Source organism: Nannospalax galili, unplaced genomic scaffold (genome assembly GCF_000622305.1).
Source record: "Nannospalax galili isolate Female #2095 unplaced genomic scaffold, S.galili_v1.0 scaffold429, whole genome shotgun sequence".
In the NCBI taxonomy this organism is placed as follows: Eukaryota; Metazoa; Chordata; class Mammalia; order Rodentia; family Spalacidae; genus Nannospalax; species Nannospalax galili.
In genome coordinates, this window is record NW_008360330.1 from 448,773 (window position 1) to 456,090 (window position 7,318).

General features: G+C 39.8%; 1 pseudogene; it reads right to left on the minus strand.

Annotated features, from left to right (window-relative positions):
* Positions 1–407: 407 nt before the first annotated feature.
* Positions 408–1,105, minus strand: LOC103728015 (annotated as a pseudogene).
* Positions 1,106–7,318: the final 6,213 nt, after the last annotated feature.

Genomic DNA, 7,318 nt, shown 5'->3' on the forward strand with positions numbered 1-7,318 from the left:
AGAAAAATAAACCATTAAGTAAAATAAGCTATCAATCAATATAGACAAAAGTTGATAAAGAAACTCATTATAAGTTTGAGACAAAGAATAAAACACTTAGCCAGACATGGGGCTCATGCCTTTAATCCCAGCTCTTGGGGGACAGAGGCAGGAGGATCTCTGTATGTTCAAGGCCAGCCTGGTCTACATAGCAAGTTCCAGGCCAGCTGAGGCTGTAGGGAAACCCTGTCTGGAAAAAAAAAGAAAAGAAGAAGAATACACTTATATTTACAAAGGGTAAAAGAATATCTTTAAAGTGGAGAAGCTTATAAAATACCACCTTTAATCAAGGGATTCAAATGAATGATAACAACATGAAACAAATTGAAATTGTGCACCTACCACCTGATAGAGTATAGTAAGAGGAATCAGTTTTGTAATATTACATCTCCAGGCCAGTCATCTGAATGTAGTCCGACCAGATCAAAGATTTTTCTCAACTGGTCAGCTTCAGAGTGTCCTCAGAAGAGAGGCTTTAGACACTTCACATGTCCACAGATATTGCTATGTAGACTGTACAACTGAGGGAACATGGTACTAGGGTGTAACAACTACAAGTGTAAGGGCCATCTGGTAGCTGTAGCTTCTGGCTAGGCCAAAGTCAGCCAGCTTGACTGTCCCACCACTTGTCATAAGAATGTTCTCTGCCTTCAGGCTTCAGTGAGTGATGCAATTCACATGGAGGAAATATAGGCCTCTAAGAAACTGGCACACCAGATCCTTGAGGTCTCAGCTATCAAACTTGGTGGGGCCCCCTTGTCCAGATACGTCTTTAGATCTTGGTCTATATGTTTAAGCACTAGTCACCTTTCTCTCTTGGTTATTTAGGGAAGTGGAACAGACATCCATCAGCCAGACAATACTGGGATGCTCAAAATTCTCCAGCCTCCTCAGTAGAGCCATTTCATCAACTGTGATGATGGGAAGGTCCCCTCTAGCTCCTCCTTCACTAGGGAATCTCACACTCTTGATGGCCATAAAGTGGCCACTGTGGGGCTCATGGACCTTGTATTCCATAGACACTGACATCAATTCTAGCCACAGGCTCATATTAAGAGGTAATCATTTTTGGGTCGGGGATACCCTGGGGTGGGCAGCCTGTTATGGCCACCAAGAGCTGGCTCCTGGGGTGCCCCGACAAACATCAAAACTCCAGGCAGCTGAACCTATGGTCCAGACCATAGGCAGAGGCCATAGGGCAGAGAAGCCCCTTCACACCCACCTTCACCATGTGACTAGCTGCTAAAGAGGCAGCATTATAGCCAGAGTTTGGATTGACTGCCCCAAGTTCCTGACACATGACTTCCATCCACCTGCAGAAGGGAGGCCCATTTTTTTTTTAAAGACGGGGTCTCCCTGTAGCCCCATGTGGCCTGGAACTCACTACCGTCAATCAGCCTGGCCTTCGATCTCCCAGAGATCTGCCTGCCTCCGCATCCCTAGTTCTGGGATCAAAGGTGTGCGCCAAGATGCCCGGCTCCAATTTTTTTTTTTTTTTTTGCGACCATGTCTCATGTATTCCTTGCCAAACTCAGATTCTTTATGCATCTGAAGGTGACCTTGAACTTCAGATCCACTTACTTTGTCTCTCAAGTGCTGGAATTACAGGTATGTATGCTAGGCAAGCACTGTACCTACTGAGGTACATCCCAGCCCCAGCCTGCCCCTACATTTCTGGATTTTGATGTGGTATGTGTGTGTGTAAAGGAATTGTCTTTATTTGTAGAAAGAACATACAAATACTAGAGTCGTAGGGCATTGGGTCAGCATTCTCATTAAGGTATTATTGGGTCAACTATGGTTATTAATCTTAAATGACCAAGGGAAAAAAGTTTTTTGTACAACTTTCCTGTATCTTTTTATTTTTTTAAAGGAAAGAAAACTCTCTAGTTTGGACACAAGTTCAAGATCACATTTTTAATTTTATAGACAGAAATCTTCACTTGGATGTAAAATCATTGTCAAACTTAAAAATGGAAAATTGGACTTTAGATTATGGATCTGTTTCCCAACTAGGTTTGCTCCTGTCTGAATGTCCCCACTATTCACTTTGTTGCTTAGACTAAGTCTTAAAATCTGACTCCTTTTTAGTTCCCAGGTTATAAGCAAATCCTGTTGGTTCTGTTTTCAAAATATACCAGGAGTCCAGTCCCTTCTTACCACATCTCCCATTGCTGCTTTAAGTTATCATCATTTTTTTTTTTTCTTTTTGAAGCAGGGTCTTCCTGTAGCCCCAGCTGTCCTGGAACTCACTATGTAGACCAGGCTGGCCTTGAACTCACAGAGATCCGCCTGCCTCTGCCTCCCAAGAGCTGGGACTATAGATGTGTGCCACCATGCCCAGCTTTACTATCATGTTTTATCCATGATAGCTTTCTAACTCATATACTTGCCTCTAGCCTTGCTTTTGTAGCACTAATTCTCAACACTGAAGGGACAATGATCTTGTTAAAGCATATAACTAATCTCAAAATGGTCTTCCATCAACTTCAAATAAAAATCTGAACTCACCTCCCATCACTCAGGAGTCAGAGGCAGGCAGATCGGCCAGCCTGGTCTACATAGTGAGTTCCAGTCTAGCTGGGGCTACAAAACCAAACAATCTGAATTTTTTTCATGGTCTTCTAAGTCCTCTGTCATCTTGGCCTTCAGATTTCCCCCCAAACTTGTCTCTTTCCTTTCATTGCTGGCCCCAACCATCCTGGTTTCCTACTGTCTTTCAAGTACACCAAGGACTGTCATCTCAGGCCATTTGTTACTAACCAGCACTCATTTCATCAGGATTTCTGCTCAGACTCTTTCTCACAGAGATCCTCCCTAACTATCCTATCTGAAATGTCACATTCAACTGCTCTACACTGTTCTATTCCTCTTCATCACACTGATCATTGCCAGACATTATAAAATCTATTTTTTTATTTGTTTATTGCTGGTGTTTGCCTCCAATAAATGAGGGGCCTAGACTTTTCCTGTCAAATTTATTGCTGTATGCCTAATACCTAAGCAGTATTGTTAAACAAAGAAATACTTAATAAATATGTGTTCATTGAAGGTATGGAAATAGGTTCTGTTAAACTACTGTAACCAAATGAAGGTTTTGGGAGTCAGAGAGTGTGGGTAAGCTTTGGCCAGAAGAGGAGGGCAGGACTTTTAACTACTATCCTTTAAAAGGCAAAATTTTGATGGGCAAGAAAAGTGTGTGTGTGTGTGTGTGTGTGTGTGTGTGTGTGTGTGTGTGTGTTGTCAGAAGCTGATGTTGAGTGTCTCCTTCTTTCTCCACCTTATTTTGTATAAAAGCTTTTTAGAGCCGGGTGTGGTGGCACATGCCTTTAATCCCAGCACTCGGGAGGCAGAGGCAGGTGGATCTCTTATGAGTTCGAGGCCAGCTTGGTCTACATAGCGAGTTCCAGGCCAAAAAGATTAAAAAGCTTTTTAGATATTATTATTTTGGGGGAGGCACATGCATGCCATTGCCACTTTTATATGGGTTCTGAGCACTTTTGTGCAACAAAAGTGCTTTGCCTACTGAGCCATCTCATCAACTCCTCTATCTAATTTTTTGAGACAAGGCCTTTCACCAAACCTGGAGTTAGACTGGCTGGTTACCAAACCCCAGGGAACTGCCTGACTCTGCCCTTTCCACCCCTAGCACTGGCACAGATGTACAGAACACAGATATGCACAACGACATCCAACTTCTTTGTGGGTACTGAAGATCTGAACTTAGGTCTTTATGATTATGCAGCAAGCACTTTACCCACTGAGCCATCTCCCTAGCCCCAAAGTTGTTATGTTTAATTCTGATGAGAAGCAGAGTCAAAAGAGAATCACAGAAGATGTACAAGTGTACAATATACCCACGTTTTCCTTTCCTTCTTTCTCTTTATTTTGAAGGAAACCAAAGCCTTTAGAGGAGAGTTAAAGTATTCAAAAGTTTAACTCAATAGTAAGCTGCATAAAACATTCAATTATTCCACAAATTGAAGTAGCTAGTCATATAGCTAGAGGGGCATTTTATTTTATTTATTTATTTATTTATTTATTTATTTATTTATTTATTTATTGGTCTTTTTAAGACAAGGTCTCTCTGTAGCCCCAGCTGTCCTGGATTCATTATGTAGACCAGGCTGGCCTTGAACTCGCAGAGATCCGCCTGCCTCTGCTGGGATTAAAGGCATGTGCCACCACGCCCGGCTGGGCATTTTATTTTTAACAATGTTTTTGATTTTAAAGAGGACAGTTAAATATATATTCTGAAAAATTTATTTTGCAATGAAGAATTCAGGGTCTGTTAGAGGAGGATTTAAATCTGTGGGAATTTGAGGTAGAATGGGAAAGAGGATATAGGAATGAATTAAAGAAACAGTTGATAATATTTATGGATCAGAGAGAAAAATAGCAACTTTAACTTTGTATGTTTGTATGTTAAGAACTGCTCTGTTGTTGGGCAAGGTGGTACATACCTTTAATAGGAGTACTCAGGAGGCAGCAGATCATTGTAGTCCTCTTGTCCTAATAAAGGGTCCTAATTTTAAAACTGTAGTTTTGGGGAAACTGCCTTCTCTCTTGGTTAAACATCTCTGTGGAGCCTGGTTATTTCAATCTTAAAGCTTTAAGAAATGTAACAGAAGGTTGCATAGGAAGTGCTGACCTAAGCACTTTGAAGAAGGTGTGATATTCACAGTAATGTGCCAGACCACCAAGCAGAAATTCAAAACAAGTTTCCATGGCCTAGGTGGTTCTTAAAGCCACAAAGGTCAGTAAATGGAAATAGAGTGCAGTGTGTGTGTGACAGGTGCTCTTTAGAGAAAGCTATGCATTCCTTTGCCTCACACCAGGGTGAAGAGCAGGTGTTTGCCCTTTCAATTTAGGCCTTCTGCAAGAATACAGAATTATTCAGAGAACTATAGTGGGAAAATTTCTCCAGCAGAATTTCAAAGGCCAAAAAAGAAATGTCTAGCAGGCTCCTTGTTATTGGAGAGGCTCTGCCCAGTTGTATTAAGTTATATTAAGATCAGCCAGTCCTTTCAGTTTGTCAAGAGAAAGGACACACAATGCTTCCAATGGACCAGATGTAGAGAGAAATGTAGAGAGCTAATGTAGACAGCCAATGTAGAGAGAAAGCCAATGTAGAGATCTTTCTGACTCCTGCCCAAGAATTGCCTGAGACATCAATTGGTCTGTAAAGAACAATATAGTATGGGTTGAAAAAACAAAACAAAACAAAAAAACCCTTCAAATAATCTCCCACAAACAAAAAAACTAAACCCTAATGGTAAAGGAGAAGCAACAGCAAGAGAAATAAAATATGTCCCATATCACAGAAAGCAAAGGAGTTGTCATTTCAGTGTCAAGTATTGAGACACTTCTAAGTTGTCACAGCAATCAGTATTAAACATCTCTGAATCCCAGAGTGCACAAAGCCATGTCACTGTAGCTCCAGCCAATTAAGACTTTTTTTTTTTTTTTAAATCTTTTTTGAGACAAGATCTTCCTGTAGAACTCACTATGTAGATCAGGCTGGCCTTGAACTCACAGAGATCCATCCGCCTTGGACTCCTGAGTGCTGGGATTAAAGGTGTGCGCCACCACGCCCGGTCAATTAAGACATTTTTGTTCTTTCCTTTTTCCCTCCCTGAACTCCAACCCAGAGTCACTAATATCAGCCACTGAAAAGGGGGGAGAACTTGGGCAGGAAACAAGATATAAAACTGCCCACATTCCTTTCCTCCAAAGTTTTCCTTCCTAAACATCAATTGAAATAGAATTTTTGTGATTTTAAAATGTAAGACTTTTTATTCTCTACAAGTAAACAGAAAAGTCATGAGATATGCTGTAATTTTCACCCTAGTACATGGGGGAAAACCTCACCTCACTGAGTTAGTTTCAAGAGAATAGTTATGTTTTGACTGTATCTCACAAGTCACATTGACTTGAAGTAATAAACACATAGATTTCCCACCGTACAGTTGTCAGAGACCTTTCAGAACTTATAAAGCATTGCAACTCCACATTTATAAAGCAAAAAGCTTTTACAATTTTTATATTAAATCTAGTCACCAATAACTATGGTAGAATCCTGAAATAAATTAAACGTATTCAAACTTTATGGAAGAAACAGTTGATCCCAGAACTGCAAAAACAAACAAAAACCCAGACAAAAACTTAAGCCCTATGTTTTACATTTATGAAAATGTCATAATGAAACACATTATGTTTTACAATTAATATATGCTGATAAAAGAAGTAAAAAGATTGGTGAAATAGTTTAATCAAATGCCATGGAAAATACAATGTAAAAACATTATCAACCCAAAATAGATTTATAAAAATTTTAGCCATGGTTATTAAATTTTAGTCAGCAAATTTTATTTATTTTAAAATTCTAATTTATTGTTATTGTGTGTGTGTGTGTGTGTATGGTATTTGTGAGTGCATGTGCCCTTAGGCCATAGCACACACATGACCAGAGGTCAGTTTTTGGGACTGTCTCCTTCCACATTCTCTCTTCCCTCTGTGGGGTCTGGAGATTGAACTCAGATAGATTGTCAGGCTCGTAAGGTAAACACAACACTTTTACCTGGTGCACCATCTCGCTGGTGCAGCTATCGTTATTAAGATAAAATAATTCTCATTCAAACTTATTATATTAGCTATCCTTCTAGATATGATGAGTCTAAATGAAGATTCTCAGTTTAAAAATAAATTATTATGAACCTCTTTTAACTCTTTATTCTAAAATCATGAATCAGTTAAGAACAATATGTTCATAAATTAAGGTTTTAGGGGTAGGGATGGGGGTAGGGGTTATAATTAAATTCAGTTCCAATTAATGAGCCTCTTATAGTGCTGGGGATATGGTTCAGTAGTAGAGTGCTTGATTCTCAACATCACAAAAACAAACGCCAAAAAAACTTACAAAGTTTCTGCTCTATAAAAGTAGTTTGGAAGTTGACATTTCAAGTAGAATAGGGTTTCACAAAGTCCATGGAGATATGATGCCTTTCAGTTCCCCATTCCACTAATCCTGGGTGACCCCTGTCCTCTGGTTCAAGATGGTTGTTAGATTCTACTGTTACATTTATGTTCTAGGCAGTAGGAAGGAAGGGAGAAAAAAGAGCCCAATTTCCCCTCTTTGAAGAAAAATTCTCAGTTACTTCTCGTTTGCTCATTTCATGACTGCAAGGGAGGCCAGGAATTATAGTCTTTTATCAGTGCACTTTTAGATCTTGAATAAACCTGGAGTTCTGTTACAAAAGTGGAAGGAGAAAAATGGATG